Below are 21,259 nucleotides of genomic sequence, written 5' to 3' on the forward strand. Positions count from 1 at the left end.
AGCATCACCCGCCGTGCCTGCGGGAGCGCGAGGGGAGTCTCCTCCTTCCCTCCCTGCCTCCCCCTCTGCTCTCTCCTCCCTCCCGCTGCCTGCAGCCGCAGCGCAGGGCAGGAGGGAGCGGCGGCGGCAGGCAGAGCCGCCCGGCCCGGCGGAGGCAGGAGGGCGGGCGGGCGGTGGCTGCTCCACGGCCCCGCCGCCCCGGCCCCGGCCCGGCCGCGCCGCCGGCAGGCTCCGCCCGGCTCTCCCATGGCGCGGCGGCCCCGCGCCAGGTGAGGCTGCGCTGCCTGTTGCGCCGAGCCGAGCCGAGCCGAGCTGAGCCGCGCCGCGAAGTTTTGCGGGAGGCGCCGCCGCTCTGCGATGTGAGTTGCGGGGTCCTGCGGGCACGGTTTGGGGGAGGCAGCACCACGAGAAAAGTCGACGGGGAGGGAGGGAGGGAGGCGAGCGGCGCTGCTGCCGCTGCCCAGGGGCTGCCGTACTGTGCCGTGGCTGGGGCTCTGCCGAGGCAGCGGGAGAAGGGGGAATTAAGGGGCGGAGGCTGCGGGGAGGGGGCCGCCACCCGCTTCCTGGGGGAGACGAGGAGGGGAGGCTCCCATCCCCGAGCCCGAAAAGCAAAGGAAAAAGCGCCCGCCGCCGTGCCCGGGTTTCCAAGGCGCTCGCTCGGTGCCGAGGTCGCGCCGATCCGCATGCGGGCGGCGGCCGGGGCGCGGAGCCGGGGGAAGACGCCGTTGGTGTCGCCGTGGGATTTTTCCACTTTGAGACCTACCCGGACCAGTTGCTACGGAGCAGGCGGCGGCGATGGGGAGGAGAGCGGCTCCCTCCGAACGCGAGCAACAAATGGCAGCGGGGGCGGCGGCGGAGCTGGCCGCGGCCAGGTGAGCTGCACCGCCCGCAGCCCCGTAGGGCACTGGCGCGGGGGGCGCTGCGGTCCCCGGGCGCAGCCGCAGCCCCCCGGGTGCTCCGGGTGCGCGGCGTGGGGCTGCGGGCGGTGGGGAACCCCCGGCGGGGCACGGCCGCGACCTTAGAGCAGCACGGAAATGCCAGGCGGCCGGCAGCGCGCCGGTGCTGGGTGCTGTGCGGGTAGCAGCAGGCTGTGCCCTCGCCTTTCTGGGAATCTTTGCGTCCAGAATTTCCCCTCCCCTAAAATTTAGGACATGTCTGGGATGTGCCAGCGGGAATTTTTCTTTTCTTCTTGGCTTTATCCCTTAGAAATTAGAAGATTTTAGAGAATTGGTCAGAGAATCGCAAAGCCCTTCAGGCTGCTGATTATCAGCCGGTCTTGCTGAGTGTCCCTAGAGATCAGAAATGGTGTGATTACAGAATGAGAACAGGCAGATAACTTGAGAAGCACGGAGAAGCCAACTCCTCACGGAGTCGGAATGAAAACCGACCAACCGATGTGTAGTGTTAGTCTCAAAGAAATGAGCCCAGAGGTATTAACATACATATGGAAATGACAAAATAAGTGACTGCTCTTGAGAGGATTGTAATTATTTAAAAATAATAACCATGATGAAATGTTACAAATTTGGCAAGGAAAGGAAAATGAGTGTTTTTAGAGCCCCGAACTCTTCCTAGGACGGCCTCTCTGAGTGCTGAATGGGAGCAGAGAATAATTTCTTCTCATGGTAATCCATCTAACAGCTTGTGCATTTAAATTGCAAGGTGTGTGTCACACAAAGCATTCAATGGAAGGCTTTGATATAGGAAACTACTGCGTTCAGTTGGCTTACGTGTTGGTATTTTTCTTAGTAATTTAATTAAAAAGGACAGACACACAATGGGCTTCTGGTTTGATTTAGAGGGAAAGAAGAAAGTGATTAAGCTGTAGAACAAACTAATTTGCAAAACCTTTGCTGTGTTCAGAGTCTAGTTCTCTAGTTGAGTTTCTGTATCTTGCTTGGAATTAAGGATAGTGGTGTGATTGCTGAGCTGTTTCTGCAGCCCTCGCTTGTGTGAGTTGCTATGGGTTTCTATGGGATCACTCCTACAGGTAGTACTCAGATGACTCAAGGCAGCAGAACTGGGCCCATTGTCAGTCCCGCACGCAGTGTGCTGTGGGGATGTGCTTGTTGCCACTGATGGGAGGTCCGTGGCTGAGGTAGGGGAACAGCTTGGGTTTGAGCCTAAACCGCTTGCACTTATTCAGCTGTTGCTGCTGGGGTTACCACCCTGAGGCCTGCTGTAAAGAAGCACTGCCTTTGGTATGAGCAGGGTGAGCTCCCGTGGCTCATTGTGGCTTTCTGTTGGCATGTGGCGAGCTGAAGCTGCTCAGCATCTCAGAGAACAGGGCCAGAGTGATCGAGGAGGAGGATCAGATCTGCAACTGTCAAGAATCAGCGTGTTTTGGCTCAAATTAATCAAATAAATTAGTCAAAAAAAGAAATATCTTTTTCATAGTTATGCACTCTGGATCCATTCCTGTGCTGGTAAAGTCCGTGGGAGCTTTGCTACAGCATGAAAAGAATAGCAAGGTGTTGTGGTTTGTCTCTACCATGTGCTTCACAGGGTTTTATTTAAAGTCTTTTGTAAGCAAGGGATCTTTTCCTGCTCATTCTGAAGCTACGTTAGAACCTGACTACCTTCAGAACAACCGCATCATAGGGCAGCTCAGGAAATCGTCTCCCAGCAGTAGAACTGGAGTTTATGAAACTGGCCTTCCTTAAAGTGCAGACTTGGGTGTCTAACCCCAGAGAAAATGCGTTGCTCTATTACAAACTCACCTTTAGATGTTCACTTTCAATAATAAGACACTTCTAAATCTCGCTTTCAAGGGATTTCGTGTTATGTCATTACGAATATTTATATACCTCACACGAGGGATTATCTCTGTCAGGAAGGATTCAAAACTTTTAATGAAATGAATAATTTAAGAAGCAGGAAAATGCGTAGGAATATTTGTCATCACCATTTCAGTTGATGAGGTGGACGGAGGAAGGAGCTTTTCATGGTGTAGAATATTGTATTTTTGGTCGCAGGATTTACATGTAGCTGCCGTCCTTGTTGTTATTTGCATGCAAGTTCTTTGCATCAGTCCTGACTTGAGAATGCAAATTAAATCAGTGTTCTGTGCCCAGCAAAATTATCTTTGTGGTTTTGCTTTATCCAGTGAATTTTTTTAGTAGATATGAGGAAAACTCTTACAAAGCTCTGAAATCCAGAAACCTATAATGCAAAGAGAACCTTATTAAAAAAAAAAAAAAAGATATTTGAGCCAAGAATAAATTATTGGAGTTCATGGATTGTATAGCATTTACTTTGGCCTGTTTGACCAACTCTTTTTAAATATTAGCTTATTTACTAAAAGTCATCTCCTGAAAGTGCAGACTGGGTTGGATACTTGAGTGCTGGTACGAATCAAAAGTTGATACATCTACAGGAACTCCAAGCAATAGGGATATGTGAATTTCTCAGTATGCTCAATTATTTTTAGATGGATTACTGTCCGTAAGAGCATGCATGAGCAGGGATGCCTTGCTCTGCTCTTAAATGCAGTGTGCTGTAGGTGAGGTAGCATCACATTCAGTGGTCTTCTCTCCTAGCAAATTTAAATCTCTGCTTCTAGTTTTTAATCCAGTGCCTTTCTTTAAAGAGGTTTCTGTGCTTCCTCTGTTCTGGTGCAGTGTGTTGGTCTGGGTGCACACTGGATGTCTGTGTGCATTTGAAGGAAAGCAGTGCAGTGTGGGATCGGTTCTAGTCTCTGCTTTGGCTGGGTTCATGCTCTGGATAAGCAGTTGCCAAACCAACTGTGGAGGAGGTTCTTATTATTTCACAAAGATTAAAGATGCATCCTCCTTATGAAGGTTTCTGTGGTAGTTTGTGACCATGTGTCCATACTTGCAGTTGATGGTTGGCATAGTTTATCCCTGTCAGTGAGGCTGCATTTGTAGCCTGTGCTGCCATGTATTACATAGGGGCCTGGGCTGAACTTGGATCAACACAATGCTCACTGCTAACGAACAAGAAATAGCTTGTATTTCTCTCCCCTAGATATTTAAATGCTCTGTCAAATGAGCTGTTTTTAAGTTAGTTTCTTTCTGTGCTGACTTCAGCACTGGACATGGGGAAAGCCTTTTGTCGTATGGATTGCCACAGCCCCCAAGTCTTCCTTCTTATCAGCAAGGAAATAAAAATGTAGCTGAATTAACATGTTTGTGGATGTTTGTTTGTTTGTTTGTTTTGTCTCTGGTGAACTTTTGAAGGATGAAAAAGAAAGAGAGAAATGAGAACAGACAAAGTAGGCCAGTTGCCTTAGAAATAGGGGAAAAGCAAAAGACAGTAAGGAAAAAAGCTGCGGGTGAATGGTTGAATTGAGCCTTTCTGAAGGATGAAGCAGTCAGTGTGGTTGTAGCATTGCCCTTTGGTTCAGCTCGCTTCTGTGCCGGGGCTTGCCCAGGGGCATTGGGAAAGACGCTGTGTTTGGGCAGATTTACCCGGTTTCACTGAGCAGGAACCTTGCTGAGGGAATGGAACGGGCGTTCTGTGTCTCAGCTCCACAGACTGAGAGGAGATAAAAGTGCCTCTTGAGTAAACGGTGCTGGAAAAGGGCCTTTTCAGAGAGATGTTCAACAGAGTAATTGGAATTTTTACTTAAACGGAGATGAAAATTAGCACTACAGATCTTGATGCGCTTGACCATGGTTTACCTTTGCTTTTCAGGATCACTTCAACTACTTTGTGTGTGTTTAAAATACGTTTTGTCCCATGTTAATAACAATTTTGTAAAGCTGCTAAATTGTCTTTTGAAAAGCAGCAGAAAGTTGAACTCTGCCTGCTGAATAGTGCTGTAAAGGTGCAGTAACGAGAGAGGTAAGAGAAGTGAGTGGTAGCCCAGAGATGGATTGCTGCTCTAGCTTGGAAGTAGGAAAGCAAATGGAGACTATTTAATTATTTAAAGAACAATAAACAAAAAGTCTGGTTATACAGTAAAAGGACAGACAAACAATAAACAGAAATTTGAGAGAGAAAATAAGGCGTAGGGAAAGTAGAAGGTGGATGGGCAGGGATCAAGGGGGCAGGGGGTGGGCTTTCATTTGGAACATTTAATCTGTATAAATCGGTGTAATGCAGGACTTCCATAGCAGCCTGACTTCTCCTCAAGTGGTGGGAGTCTGATGCAGCATGTTCTCTTGGGGGTCACTTCATGTTCCTGCTTCTTCCTTTGGATGCTCAACTGCAGCTAATAGGGCATGTGTTTTAAAGTGCACATCTTGGTGACAGACTATCCTAAGAGGTATACTATGTAGATGCTCTTTTAATGGTGTTATCATTTTCTCTGCTGTCAAAGTCGCAGTTGAAGTTACCTCTCCCTCCTTTCTCCAGCAAATAGCAGCATTGATTTTAAAGACAGGTTTTTGTTTGTTTCTCTCTTTCTTTTGCAGCTTACCAAAATTAGGTTGCATACTTTTGCAACTGTACTTGCTAAAGTTGTTTTGTATGTAAATATTGGGGCTATTCACTGTTTCATTAGTTTACTTGAAGGACTACTTCATGGGGTTGTACAGGGAGTTAATATGACACAGGGAGTTAATATGAAGCATGCATTTCTTTTTTTCTTTCATCTAGATTACAAATGTGTATTGCTTGGGTAGGATTTGCTTCCGTATATGTTTTGTGAGAAGTATTTTTCTAATAGTTAAAAAGTATATTATGTGCGTGTGAAAAATAGGCAGCAAAAGGGTGAGACCTTTGGACATTCAGATGAATTGATGCTGTTTACTATTGCAGAAGACATCGTAATTAAAAATAAACAAAAGCACCGGGTGTGCAGCATTTGGTTCCTACCGGTGCTCTTCCTCCCTAAAAGAACAGAATTTGTAACAGTATTGAGATAAAGAACTGCAACAAAATCTTCCATGAAGGTGCTCACTACATTGCATGTGGTTTAGTGAGCAGCGGTGGTTGTATACCTGGTTGATGAAACTCCAGCTTATAAATGTTAAAAAGAACACACAAAAGTTTAAGGTGCAAATGTTCAAGTTATTGAACTTATTGCCCATTTGTAGTTCATGTTGGATAATGAAAATGGATTAATTTAGACTTCTGTTTGTGTTATTTTTTAAAATTCTTCTTGTAGCAGTATTGAAGTATTGTTTATAATGCAGTGTTAACTTTACAAAACCCCAAACTTTTAATCTGCTGCTGAAAATGGATTTGGAAGTCCATTTTTTTTTAATCTGAAGTTTTTTATTTTGAAGTACATCCTATTGCCTTCTCTCCAGGCAAAAATGGTATTTGCCAAGAAGAAAAAACTTGAATCAATATGTGCAAATTTAGGAGGTCCAGAAGAGAGAAAATACTCACAGGCTGAAGGCTACCCAGAGGGCCAGGGATCAGTAAATCCAGGGCTCTGTCTTATCAACAAGAGTGGCCAGGGTTTGCTGCTGTTGTTTTTTTTTCTAGAGGTGCTGCAAATGGTCTTTAAAATTCATCGTGATTATTAGACATAATTTATCCTTATTACTGTCAGAAGAGAGAGTGACCCGTAGTTCCTTTTTCCTGTAGTGAACAGAGTGCACTTGCCTCTGCAGCCTTCACATAGTCTGACGGAGTTTCTAACCATCCGTTTTGCCCTTGTTTCCAGTGTTGTTGACACTGAGTCCTTGTGATGAAAATTGGTTGCTTTAAAACAATCTTTTTTTTAACTAAGTTGATAATAGAATATTACTGTTCTTGAATATATGTCATTGCCAAGCTGCAGAAGCACTAAAAGGGAAGGCGTGTGTCAGAAGATATCTGCTTTCAAGTACTCATTTTCGGATTTTGCTGTTCCCTGGGTATGTCTGGTGCTGTTCTGAAGATAATAGTATATAGATCTCCAGTCTGTTCTGCAAGAATATCTCCCCCTTGTTAAAGACGAGAAATTCCAATCTGTTTCAAAGAAAATGATCTACGTGACTTTATAAAGAGGGATATGAATGGAAGATTGTTCTTTTCTAGAATCTTCAAATTAAGAAAGAAACAACTCCCAAAACAGCAGATCACGGCGTACCTTAGAACTTCACTTGTCACCTCTCAAGCACTGCAGATGACTAAAGCACACCAGTTCAAACCGAGTAAGAACATCTCACCTTTGATTTAAAAGGAGTGCATGGATGAAAGCTTACACTCAACTCAGTGGGCGATCTTTCCCCTGTGGGTGCGAATTGAGGCGGCTCAGCTGAGATGCCGTGTCCGTGCAGACCAGATTCCTTATCCCATTCTTGTTTTAAGCGTTGTCGTCGAAGAGTTAATGATTTCTGTTAAGAAATTGTATCGGTCACTCACTGTTTCCAGAATCTTTCACGGTTTTTGCCCTTTGACAGACGGCAGTGTATATGTATTATGCTCACCATTTTCATCAATTACATGGTATGTTTATTGGCAGCTCTCGTGCATAAATACTTATTTTGCTAGAGTAGGAGACGACAGGATTTAAGCATGTAAGAAACCTCAGTCTTTGGCTCAGGAAAAAATTCATGATGGATACAAATGGTATTTCAATAACTTTCGATCCAAAAACTTTTCTTGCAAAGCGACATGGCTGTTCTTCTTGCCAGTCACGGCAGGTGCTCCATCTGTACAAATACTGCCTAATTTGAACCAGTCAAGCTTAACGTTTTTTTTTTTCCCACTATCTGCCACATTCTCAACAAATTTTCTCAGTTCTTTAAACAAGTGTGAGGCAGCAGTGTGGAACAAAATGGACAGAGGCCAAGCAATTCCCTTAATTATAGCAGTTGTATGGTTTTGTTTTTTTTTTTAACACGTTGAACAACAACTGTCAACTGTGCAGTGTCAGTATCATTACAGCTTCCCTTGGTGGTGAGCAAAAAAAAAATCACTTACATGAATCTGTTAAAGATTGAATCCATGCTGTTGCATCATTTACTATCATCTCAGCCCTTCTCATTGTCATGCCGCATGAAGAGCTGTGGATGTATCAGCTGCGCACTGCTCTTTTGATCTAGTTTGCGCAACAATAACTGATACCCTCCTCTGCCTTCTGCCTGTGCTGCCTGAGAATGGTTCTTTCTCATAAGTAAGTAATAGGGATATTGGCTGTTACACCTTTGCCGCTGACTTCAGTTCACAGATGTGTATTTATTTTTTTACAGAGAAAAAGCTGCTGTGCTTGGTGCCTTTCTTGTTACAGAATCAGACTGCAGATTGGATACAATCAAATATATATATATATATTTTGCATAAATTTCAGTGTGAGTTTGTGTAAAAAGACCATTCACATTTCGAATTTTTGTATAGCTGTGTCACAGCACACCAACAAATTTCTACAGACTCTGTACCTTCTCCAGAGAATATAGAGAAATTCTCTCCATGCAGTGTCATCTCCATGCATTTTCTTCTCCATATTTTCACTGTGACATGCATGACTTGCCAAGCAGTGCTTTGGTGATAAGTAAATTGCTTTGAAAAGTTTATGGCTGTTTGAGTTAGCTTGGGAAATCATTAGTAAACCATGGGGTGAATGAGGAGGCTGCAGGTTGCTCAGCTCCTTTATTTTCCTCCTGCCGTAGAGATGCTGAGCAGGTAGGCAGTGGTTTCTTTAGGTTCCCAAAAACAGTCTTGCTGACTGCAATTATTGTGTCCTGGACATTTGATGTTTTAATAGAGCAGTTTTAATCATGTTTACTAAAGTTAGTAGTTTTTAATTCTGCTTCTAAAAGCTGTGCATTGCAGCTTTGAATCCTGTGTAATCACTTGGGCTCGTGTAAACGGACACAGAAATACTCTCAGGCTTGTAGAATAGTGCTTTCCACTTGCTGCATGCAGCATCAGTCACCACTTCAGTAGTAGCAAGGTGGGAACGGGAGGATGATTCTGTGACCATTTGCCCTTCCACTCACTTGGCTACTGTACCAAGGCCCTCTCAATTTCCTGCGTATCTGGTGTTTCCTCACTTATATATATATATTAGTAGTGCCTTTCTTCTAAAAATGTTTGAAATATGTGATTAAAAATGCTGATAATTAAATAATACCCATTTTGTATCCAAAATTTGTAAATTCAGATGTGATGTGTATGCAGGAGCTAATGGAGCTCTCCAAGCATGGAGTCTGAGCACATTTGATTCTGTTGTTTCTTCATTTTGGAGCACTCAGTTAAAGGACACTGACAGCATAACTTCTCAGTGACTTAAATAACACAACTGACAGAGATTTAATTGGTAAGGATCAGCTATTAGGGAGGTGCAATTCAATATTCCTGCCTAGGAAAAAAAAAAAAGCATGTTTGTTTTTAATTGCAGATAATGAGCATGGTGTGGTTAGTTGGTATGAGTCAATGTAGACCGACTGCTGAGGTGAAGGGGGCACTTCTTGCTACCAGCGGTCATCTGCACTGTTGTCACCCACACCCCTTCCTGTTCGTGGAGTTCCTTCCGGGCACTTTTGGATAGAAGGCTTTCTCCTGGAAACAGTTCTGTTTCATTCTGAGAAATAGGCTCTAAACTTTATCCCTTCTCCAATATAACTTAGGCTAGACGCTTTTATTTGACAACTTAATAATTGTACCTAAGCTGCCTTTGAAAATATTTTTTGCTTGGATTTTATTAGACTTGAATGTATTACTTTCTCAAAGGATTTTTATAGTTCTTAGTAAATAAAGAATGAATCTGCAAAAAAAAAAAAAGGAAATTAAATGGGAAAATGTGCTAATTATATTATCTTTTAATCATCTTCACACCAGAATGGGAAGAAAAGAAAAAGCCCCTACGTGTACACCTTTTGAAATTTGTTTCCTGTGCCATAGCCTTTGCTTTTTCAGATTAGAGAGGAACGCTGTATTCCTCAGATGCGATCAGGAGAAAATTACTATTCAACAACTATGATAACCAGTGAAACATGGGACTGAAAGTCAAGTAACCTGATGCTCTGCGGCAGGAGTGATTCTGAAGCCTTGCTTTCAGTGTTGCAAAGGGAAATGAGCCCCATCGTCACAAGGGTGATGCGCCTATGAGTATGCCAGAGCACTGCTTTGAGGCACACCTCTTTGCTTCAGAGGCTCTTCTTGATGTCAGAAAGCTCACCTTGGGTCGTTAGGCTGTGCTGTGGTTCCTCTTGCTGGTGAAAGCTTTTGCTTTTAATTCAGTGTTTGACCTCTAAGGAAATATGCATTCAATTGAATAGGGAACTTGATTTCTTTGCCTGTCCAGAAGAAAAACCACAACACAATCACCAACAAACCTCCAGCCAACCAAACATAAAAGCCAGCCTCTGACAACTACAATTGACCAGATGTGAAGGGGTTGTCCTTCAGTTTGGGCTTGCATTTTTCAGGCTTGGCATGACATGAGAGGACAGTGCTGTCTATGAGGAGCTGAGAGGGATGTACCAGGTCAAATATCTGTCTAAGAAGACCTAGCTGAAGAAAAGGAGGCCAGAAATATCAAGTTATGCTCAAGCATTTTCTGTTAAGTTTGTAATTCTCTGGCAAGAAGTAAAAGATAAAACATCATGCTAATGCATTTCCTCGCAAAGGTTACAGATATGTTCTTGGTGGGCTTGTTGGAGGTGTATTCCTTGCCCAGGGAAAACTGGCATTTTGGGTGTGCATGGGATGTGAGGATTTGACAGGGCTGAGACATGGACACTGCTACAAGGAGCAGCTTGTGGAGCCCATAATCCCAGGAAAGCTTCTCGGTTGGGAGCTCTGTCTCTGCACAAAGGGCTCAGAGCCATGAACAACACTGGCCTTCCCTGAGAAGCTGGCATCTTCAAAGCCTATTCAAGTTACAGCCTGGACTTTTCTATAAACAAGGAGTTTCTTTATGGGACGTGTTGCTGGTCCTGGGAGTAAAAGGAACCATGACCAGTTTTGAGTACCTGCTGGTGCCAAGCTTAGCTATGCTTACTGCACTCTAACATACCTGCATTTGAGTTATTAACAAAAATCAGCAGTGTGAGTCAAAGGTGTTTTCAATTCTGTGGTTTACACAAGGCCTTCAAGGTTCTGATTCAGTGCTCTTCCAAAACCTCACTGAGAAGAAGTGCTCAATTCTTTTCCCTTAGTAACGTGGCTTTGTGAGGGTGGGTGGGTGAGCTTTCACAGTTTCTGGGAGCGGAGGAGTCCCATGTGACTATTGTGCAATGTGGGTCCGAAATCTCTTAACTTTCCTTTTTTTTTAGTTCTCCCCCTCCCTTCCCCACACCCCCCAACTTGTAAATCTTTGCTCTAATTTGTCTCTGTACCTAAGTCATGTTTAAAGAACAAAGTCCATTAGAGATATTGACACAACCAAGAAAAATAGTTCTAGAAGATGCAAGTCACCTTAGGAGGTCTGAGATATATGTCTTCCGTTTCTCAAGGGAAAATGGTCATTCTGAACAAGAAAGTAGGGCATTCTCAAGTGATAGTTTAGAATAGTCTTCAGAAGGCTTAAACAAGTGCAGCACCTCTGCATTTCCCAGTCAAAGCTGAATAAATGTTCTCTTATAGTGTATCAATGTACTTGGTTAATCAAAAGTAAACTTTGTGTAATTTTCCTGGCAAATATTTGGATACTAATGAGAATGTTTACAGTCCATAACCTTTTTACTATTTTCTTTCTGTCTTACTCTCTCTTTTTCCTTTTTATTGCTGCTGCTTTTTGAAAGCTATATTTTCCCCTGTCTTTAGGGTGTCTGCTTCGGGAATTTCTTATGGGGAGAGGAGCCATGGGAAAGTCTATAGGTTCAAGTACAAGAGTAAGAGTAGTTCAGAGGTGTTCTCATTTGTGATTCGGTTGCTATTTGTTTTGGAAGTCACAGTATTGCTTTTCTTGCTTGAGAGTCACTTGCATTTAGAGAGCTGAGGTATTCCTGCATAAATCTGAGCTCACTAAGGTTGCTTTGATTACAGTGGGTGTAAACCATAGCAGATTTAAGTCCCTAATGTGCATGCTGTCTCAGTTTGTATTAGTTATATGAAAAATCGCAATGAATACACCTTAAGAATGAATATTAATCATACTGATTTGGACATACTGTATGCCCTGATGGAAAGTGAAGTATTGTTCCTAATTTGCAATATAAAAATACTTGAAACAACTTATTTTTGGTACTTCAGTATTATCTACTGATTTCATATCTACCCTTGTCATCTGACAGCCTGCTAAAACAAGATTCTGTTCAGAATGATAAAAGTGACAGTTGTACAATGTGTTTTATTCCTGCCAACCCCTGTTATGTAGTTAGTTTGGGGAGATTGGGATCTTGCTTCATTCGTTCAAGGACAGTCCTTTGGAAAGGATTTGCAGAATTTGTAATTGTGCCCATAAATTCTCCCTCCCCCCCTGCAAGTATGGTACAATTTCCATTGCAGCCCTTCTGTTCTGAACTGGGGAAGAAACAATTCTCTTTTTTTGCTTACCTCTTTTTAAAACCCCCAGTGGTTTTATTCTGCTTGTGGTGAATCCCTCTGCCGCTTCCCCCTTTCTGTAACATTTTTATGTGGAATTGTTTCTGTGCTGTCAGCATTTGACCCCTTGCAGATGACAGTGAATAGAAGAAATGTATGTACAGGGAGCTGAACTCTGCCCTTAGTTATGCTTGTGAAAACCTATGGCATTATACAGTTGGCTTGGAAAGATTTGAAAAATCTCATGGAGTGTAGTTCTGTAAATGTTAGACTGGGCTGCTGTTTTTTCACTAGTACATTTTATTTTAAAGCCATACTTGAACTACAGTCAACGGAACTGTTTCACAACACTGAAATAGAGGGAGAATTTGGAGGATGAGATGTGCTATGCTGTCAGTGGATCTTGCTACTAAAACTGCCTTAGCGAGGCACAACAGCAGTGTGCGTCTGTGGTGTGAGACAGACATGTTCCATGGGCTTCTGGTTCTTGGCTGTGTTCAAACCACTGGTCACAATGTGACATCCCTCCGCTGTTGCCTTTGGGAAGGGGCCAGACCCTTCTCCTGGCTACGGATGGCGGTGGTAGTACCCAGAGTCCCCACCCCATCTTCCAGTGTGTGGTGTCCCTGTGGCATAGCAGGTCCGAGGCAGCACAGGTCCTCCCTGGGCCAAGAACATAGGGCTTAGGTCTCACTCTGGTGAGGCACTGGCACAGGCTGCCCAGAGAGGTGGTGGAGTCACCGTCGGTGGAGGTGTTCAAGAAACCTGTAGATGTGGCACAGAGGGACATGATTAGTGGACATGGTGGTGATGGGTTGATAGTTGGACTAGATGGTCTTAGTGGTCTTTCCAAGCTTAATGATTCTATGATTCTACGACCCATGCTCCTGGCACCATCCAGTACAAGGCAAGCACAGGGCTGATGAATGTAAAGGAAAGGTGCTCACAGCCCCATGGTCTCCAGGCAGCTAGCTGGGTGAAGGGCTGGGGTCCGGCCAGTGGTGGTGTGGCTGACCACTGTGTTATCTGCAAGTGCAGCGCGTGGCATACCTGGAGATGTATGGAAAGGTCCATATGACCTTTTTGTATTATGGTCAATGCAGAACAATAGGAAATTGTGTTCATCCTATATAGAGAGATGATACTGACCACTGTAGTCATGCTCCTTTGAACAGGTAGCATATTTACCTCTTACATTCATGGAGCATACGAATCTCCTTCTGTGTGGAGTCTTTCTCAGGAGATATTCAAGACCTACCTGGACGGTTTCCTGTGAAACCTAATGTAGGGAACCCAATTTAGTGGAGTTGGACTGGATGATCTCCAGAGATTCCTTCCAACCCCTACAATTATGTGATTCTGTGGTACTGTTCTTCACACAACTGGTGCACAAATAACCAAATAACTTGAAAAGCTGCCTCATTCTCCTTAAAACCGAACAAAACGACAAAAAAGGTATTATGATAATAACCTTGATCAAATTAAAGATACATTCAGAGAACCCAGCCTTGAGCCATTTACTTTTCTTCTTGTTTGTTTGTAAGTTGTGATACTACAGCCACAACAAAGCAAATTATGAAAAGTGAAGGAGTGACGCAGAAGATAATAATTAGATGTATTATCTACACCTCTAGTACCATCATCAGATGTTTTTATCTACTTCTGTTTGTGTGGAAAATTTTCAGAAAGAAGATGTTTTTTCTCCTAGACTGAATGGATTGTAGTACATGAATCTTCACCATTGCTTAATGTTGAAGCGGAGTAGGAAAAAATCAAAATTAGATGTGAATTGTTTATGTGTCCAATTAGCTGTTGTGAATGGAGGGGAAAGGGTGTTAAAAGCTGTTAGCTGCAGTGATTTTTATTGCTCTGACTACATGGTCTGTGGCTCGAACCATAGGCTCTGGAGGATAACCTCATGACACGTAGTACAAGGGTGCTTCTGGAAGGAAGGAGCAAGTATCCGCCAAAACACTCACTCTTGAGCAGTGAGGTTACGTCTTTGTTTTGTCATGTTACTGGAGAACAGTAGTGTTTTTCCTTGAAGACCTAAAGATGTTTTATTTATGTTTTCTTTTGATATATCTAGAATAGGAAAAATAAGAGAACAAAAATTTATGATCGTGTAGTACAGTGTCTTCGTGGTTTTAATTCTGTTTCCTGTATTCAAGGGATTTCCTAGCAAGAATAGAAACCTCTGCAATAAAAACTCCTATTTATGTTAATCTTTTGCAATCAGCATGCAGTCTGAAATAATTACAATGAAAACACCCTCTGCTCCAAACGCTCACAACTTGCATTTATTTCAGGCTTTTTTGCCTCAGAATTCTGAAAACATAATCCCTCATTCTGCTCTGCTTCATCTCCTTTGCATGAATTTATCCAACAGAACCTTTTGCGAGCTTCATTAACAATGGTCATGCCATAATAAATTACATAATTTGGGAAGTTTTTTTAATTAAATAAGTTTAAAAAATCAAAGCATAATATATTAAATTAGGTAACATTTTAGCATAATGAATTTCCACATGAGGTGTGTAATGAAGTATACCGAAGTATAATCTATAATCTGAAGCTTTTAGCTTTACAGCTTTACTAGTCTAAACCAAAAAATGTTTGTTTTTTTTTCTTTTTTAATCTTTTTGGAAAAAAATTCATGCGTCAAACATAATTTGCTGTTCAGTGGATTATGCAAAGTTAGCAGAAAAATGTTAGCAAAGACATAATCAAGAGTCTGTTGGACTGTATGAAGACACATCTTCCAGCCTTTCCTGTTCTTTTCAGACCTGCTTGCCCAAGCACCTGTCCTTCAGCTCTACTCTTAGTGGCACTGGGCAGAATCAAGAGTATTTTTGGTAGAACTGTTTGATACGTTTGGTATGAATCATAGAATCACCAAGGTTGGAAAAGTCCTCCAAGATCATGTAGCCCAGCTGTCCACCTACCACTAATATTTCCCCACTAAACCATGTCCCTCAGTACAACCTAAACGTTTCTTGAGCATCTTCAGGGCTGGTGACTCCACCACCTCCCTGGGCAGCCCGTTTGAAGAGTGTTCTCTATCTGAAGGGTGGAAAAAAAAAAAAAAAGTTTTCCTTTCTACACACAGTTAGCAACTTCATGACAGTGAGTGGTGCTTTGATTTTCAGATCATGATGGGATTGAACAAAAACTAATGGAAGAGGACACAGAAAGAGAATCTTTATAATTATGAATATTGATTTGTGTTTTTCCCAGTATCTCCAAATAATTACGGGAGGCAGTGCAAAGGGAGTAGGCTTGGAGATTATATTCACTATTTTGATTTGGTGATGCATAGAGACAGAATAATGTTTTGTAATCATCTTTCACAAGTGCAAATGGCTGTGTAGAAGGCTATGAAAAACAATGACTAGTATTTGTATCTCTGGGAAGCATCCTTTCCTTTTGATACTTTAATTTAGAGCTGGTTTAGAGAGGTAAGATTGATGCCAGCAACATCAGGCTGTATTTTGGATGAGTTTCTTTTTTGGGGGGGTCTTCTCACATTATTCTTTGCACCATCATACTCTGAAACTGGGGAATTTGCCTTTTGGATGTTCCACTGAAGGAAAAAAAAAAGCAACAGGTTATTTGATTTGTGTGTACATATAATTAGGGCATGCAGGGTGAGCAAAAGATGTGTGATGAGGCAGATAAGGCAAAGACAGAGCTGCTATGTCACATTGTGACAGAGCTGCCTGTGGTGCCGTTGAGAGTGCAGAGTCTGTCCCCTCCTACTCAGCTGTCACCTCATCTTGGGTCACTGCAGGGGTAGCTCAGTGTCATGGGAAGCAAAATAAAAAAGGTCTGTCGCATTTTAGTGGTGCTTCTGGCAGTAATTCTGCTTTCCGCTATATGCATGTAATACTTAACCAAGTGAGGTCTGTTGTGAGGATGAAGCGGCAGCTTGTCTGAGATGGTGTATAACTCACGAACCTGTTAGCAGGTGGATCTCTTACAGCTCACTGACTCACAGGCTATAGTTCATTTTCCCTCAGAAGACTTTATACGGCATTTCAGTTTATCTAGATAGCCCATCTCCCTCTTTCCATGTCTTTTTACATCAAAAGAGTAACTGTTGTAAATTTAGAGAAGGTAGGAGGGCATAAAGTTTATGTAGCAGAAGAGCATCTGTTTTACAGAAAGTACCCTGTTTAGGTTTTAAGCATCTACCTGAGCCGTTGCCAGACAGGACTTCTGGAATTGGAGAACATTGCACAGAATCACTGCTGTCATCCCTTGTAAAATTTTAGGTAACCTTTATGGTAGTCTGGTGGTAAAGATGAGGAGGGACACAGATCTAGAAAGCACAACCATGGTAAGAGAAGCTAAAACAGAACTGTAGGGGAAACACCAATGCACAGAAAAAGAGGTTAAAATGCAAAGTGAGAATATGATGTGTTGGCTCAAAAAGCAGCTTGCTAATAGTGGCTTGTTTGGTTGAGAGCATACTGCCTTCAGCAAGAGACTCAGACCGTTCCCCTTTGGCTGGAGGATCTCACAAGTGAAGGACCTTGGGGCAAGAGGGAAGAAATTTTCGCTCTGCAAGTAATACAAATTAGATGGCTAAGGTAGAAAATTATATTAATTGTATCTGGAAAAGAATATATTAGAAATTAGTCTTGATGACAGGAGTGTGTCAAATTAATACATTATGTATTTTTGGAATTGTACAGTGTCATAAGCCAATTGTCATAAGCCAATTTTGTTCCCGGAGAAATGTGACATCTTTTCCCATTGTGTGTGAGTTTCCAAAAGGATGAAAAGCAAGGAAACTGTAAAGCTAAAAGATAATTTGTCAAATGGAGGAGCATGCAGAGAAAGGAATTGACTGTGCCATTTAAACTGTATAAATCAACGGTGATGTGCCCTATCTCTGAGACCCTTCCAGTATCTCTCTGTGCTCAGACTGCTAGATCTGTTTTCCATTTTCGACAATAGATTTTACCTTGACCTGTGCAGACACTCATATCCTTTTACATAGCGGTGACTTCCCAGAGAACATAAGCATAAATCTGCTCTGTTGCCATGAGGTACATGCTGTGCCTCACAGCAGATCTGTTTTTTAACTCACAAGAACATGTGCAAGAGGATTTTGCTGCGCTGCGGAAAATATTTGTGCTGCATTTTTACATACCAAATTTTATTTCTTCTGCTTCCAGAATCCGAACAGTTTAGGAAGGAAATGTAGAACTAACACTGGCACTCTGAAAAGGTCTTGCTTTTCAGAAGAACATGGTTTCTGTAATCCTACTGGGGAGGAGGAGCTATCTGTTCCAAGGCAGTCAGTATAGTTATGAAAATGTGCAAAGAGTTGACAATTAAGAATTATCATTCACTGCTGCTGCTTTGTTTCTAGTGTAGTGAACATATTTTTTGGAGTAGAATTAAATCCAAGTCTCTCCAGGGGCCATTGGTATTTTGCAAATGCTAAATTAAAGCGTGCCATGTGCTGTGCACGAGGGGTGGTCAGTAGTGGCTGGACAGAATTTAATTGTGTGTGTGGCGGTGGTGCTCCAGCTCACTGCGTTTAAGCGTGATGCAGCCGCAATCTGGTGGGAAAACAACCTTTTTCAGCCCCTTTTCTTTTTGTGAACAGAAGGGAGATGTTACACAGCTGCTTTCCATCCCGCACTCTGCTTAGGTGGTCCTGGAGCGGGCCTCCTGCACAGCCACTTTTTGTTCCTTCAATTCATCACCTTCCCTTTGTTTTTCTTTCTACTTCCTGGCTGCAAATACATAGAATGAGGAACAAGATAATTAGAAGCCATGAAACAGACATGGAAGCTAAGCTACCTTCAGAAATAGTAGGTGAAGAAGCAGGTTCAGATTGGAGAGAAATAGTATTTATGTCCTCCAAAATTATCTTCCTGTTAAGTTACTGAAGCATAGGTTTGGGAGGATCAATACAGAAATCATAGAATCGTTTGAGTTGGAAGAGACCTGTAAAGATCAACTAGTTCATTGTAGTATTCTTTTTGGGGCTTGCTGGTATATGTTGGAAGTCCCTACATGGCATATTGTCCTCTACTTCTCCATTTTGATCACTGTCTGTATATTTTTTACTTAGTGAGGTACTCACCTTTCCCAGTTGCGTGCTTTGAGCTTGTTCACCCTACTCAGGCTAGTGTAGTCTGTGCACAATGTGTTACAGCATGTTTGGGCTCAAAGTGTGTTAGCAGGGAGAGAGCCACCAAAATTAAACTTAAGAATCTTTTACCTGGGCCAGCGATCATTGGATGGGGAAGTTTCCCAAAAAACAGAGCTAAGGACCCTATTCCTTCTTCCCATTCTCTTTCCATCTGTCCCTGAAGGCTAAGCTAACAGGCAGCCTTCCACTGGCTACAAATAGAGTTCATGGAGAGTGGTAAGCATGGCCTACGTAGCATGCAGTAACTAAACAGGTAATTCATGGGATGATGCAATGCTCAAAGAAGTACAGGTGCAGGTAGGGGCTTGGGGGAAAGGTACCCTGATGTGTACTGCACCCACAGGATCCTCAGGGTGGAGCATGCTGCCTTGGGGAAGGAGCAAGAGCTGTACTGCAGCTTGGTGCAGGTGCTGCGGCTGGTTCAGTGGCAGCAGGGCACAGGAGTTGGAGGGAACAGCGAAGCATCTGAATGTACAAACGTGATGTTTGGAAGTTACTGTGTGGAATGGCGGCATTTTATTAATTTACTTAGTAATTTGTGATGGCGGTAGCTGAATACTGAACAGCTTAAATCTAAACAACTGGCATTTCGTACTTTGGTGAAGAGAGGGTTATTGAGTGAAGTAGCAGGGGTAAATTGTGAATAGAAGAGAAACCAACAAGTGCAGCTTTCTGTGAACCTACCCACCTCCTTCTTTGTGTAATATTGAGCAGCTGGGGCTGTTCTATCTCAGCTTATCATTGGTAATCACAGTATAGATCTCTTGGGATGTGTTTTGCTTTCAGTTGTTAATGTGGAAATCTACAGTTATTAACTAGATTATTTCCATATAGACCAGCAATACTGCAAAGAGAATTTGAACCGTTTTTCAGTGTAGTGAGAAGTACTCTCATTTTGTGAGAGCCTGCTGTCTTTGTTTAATCAAAGAAGATACTACTTGAATATAAAATGAGACAATTTGCACTGTTGTCTTTTTTTCTTCCATGGGGAAAATTGTACTAATCCTAGTAGAAGCAAAACTAATAGAGTTCTCTATACGTTAATTAAAAGTACTTTGTTTATTAAAGAATGTCATTTTCCTAATCTTTAATATTTATGACACCTGTAAGAACATAGGACGCAATACTTGGCCAAGTTAGTTACATATTGCTGTAATTGGACATCTTCAGCTGATTTGAATGTTTTTCAGGGAGATGTTTTCTCCCTTGAATGCCATGGAGTTTTGCTCTCAATGGTCCACTGGATTCTCTCTATGTTTTTTTAATGTGAGGACAGGTAGGTATGTTTACGAGTTGCTGTCCTAGACTGCTTTCTCCAGAGGTGTAATTTAGAAGCCGGTGCTTCATTCATTATTATGCTTGCCTTGGTCTGAATCTACAATTTGGTCTGTTGTTCAGGTTGCAGAATGATGACTCATTTCCTTCCTTCGCTGGGTAGTTGCACTTGATCTTATCCCATTCTTAGATTAGTTTTTGTAGAAAGCTAATAAGAAATGCTTACAGCATTCAGGGTGGATTGTAATTCCACTGATAATTTTTTTTTACCAAAAAAGACAGAAAGGGTGGTTGTGACTAAAAAGTTGTTTATAAATCATTTAATTATGCTCTCTTTTGGTCTTCATAGTGAGTACAGTGGAGGTAAGAAGATGTTCTCTGCTTATTTCTAATATGCTTGAGAAAAGTCAGCTTGTGCAGAACCAAAGTTGTTATAGAGCAAGGTGTAGTGAAACAACAGGAGACATCCATCTCATATTTTATGGAAATCCATGTAAAGAAAGTAATCCTAGTGGAACGTTCGCTGTATTTGCAGAGTTTCTTGTAGAAGAGCAGTTTCCTGCATGGATTGTCCCCAGGTGACTTAGCAGAATCCCATAGGTGTGAACACATGTCTCCAAAGAGTAGGATAAAGAGAAGTGAGAGATGAATAAATAGATAGGTGGTGGAGGCAGTCATGGTGGCCAACTCTTTGTTCCTCGAATTGCACCCTCAGTGCAAGAGCATTAACTATGTCCCAGATAGGCTCCTCTCAGTCTATCTTTTCTGGAAATTAAGACATCTTCCCCATGAATCCTGTGAGAGAGAACTCTGCAATAAGTAATATTGTGCCTCCAGAATTAGGCATAAATCATCACTTGCGTAATGGACTATTTCTTTATTATCCAGCAGTTTTTTCTGTTCTTTGATTCGGGTTTCAGAGACTGCACATGTTGATTTTCTTCACTTGCCATGTGGTCCTAACACATGGTGGAGGAAGGACATTCAGACCTGAATTATTTTATCTCCCAGAATCTGTCAGTTCTCTAATGTCACTATTTTATTCTTGTTATCACTTCTAGTATTTTTATTTAATTTTTAAAAGCAGTATTTAGGGTTTAGATTGTTGCCATAAAACTGATTGATACCGTTCACTATTAAAAATATCATAGTGGTCTACAGCTGAAAGAATTATTAAGATATAATTCTGCCTTTTTGTAGATATTTTTTTGAGGGGATTATTTGCCTATATTAGTTTTTACTTTGCTAGGTCTGTGTAGACCACAAGCTTTAATTTGTCTAGGCAATCCTAGCTTGTTCATTTTTCAGACATTTATCTACTAGCTTTGAATGGTAAGGAGGAATTTGCAGGAGGAGCTATCATGGAATTTGAAGAGTGCCTTTATGCTCAGGATAAATAAGGAATCTTTTTTTGTATTTAGGTAGAGGACTCAGCCAGTGATCTTGCTGACAGGGTCATTGTGAGCTGACCTGGATTGTTGT

The 21,259-nt window shown here is 42.3% G+C and overlaps 1 protein-coding gene across 3 annotated transcripts in view; it reads left to right on the forward strand.

The window, feature by feature from the left end:
* Window positions 209-21,259, forward strand: part of LRRC3B (leucine rich repeat containing 3B) — a 43,567-nt gene continuing 22,516 nt past the window's right edge. The window contains exons 1-2 of one of the 3 annotated variants that reach the window (XM_021389148.1): window positions 209-359; window positions 669-872. The gene's annotated coding sequence lies outside the window, so the exon portion shown is untranslated. Of the gene's footprint in view, window positions 360-451; window positions 873-21,259 lie in introns of those variants that run through there. The other 2 variants (XM_021389147.1, XM_021389146.1) reach the window with 2 other exon arrangements.

Source organism: Numida meleagris, chromosome 2 (genome assembly GCF_002078875.1).
Source record: "Numida meleagris isolate 19003 breed g44 Domestic line chromosome 2, NumMel1.0, whole genome shotgun sequence".
Taxonomy (NCBI): domain Eukaryota; kingdom Metazoa; phylum Chordata; class Aves; order Galliformes; family Numididae; genus Numida; species Numida meleagris.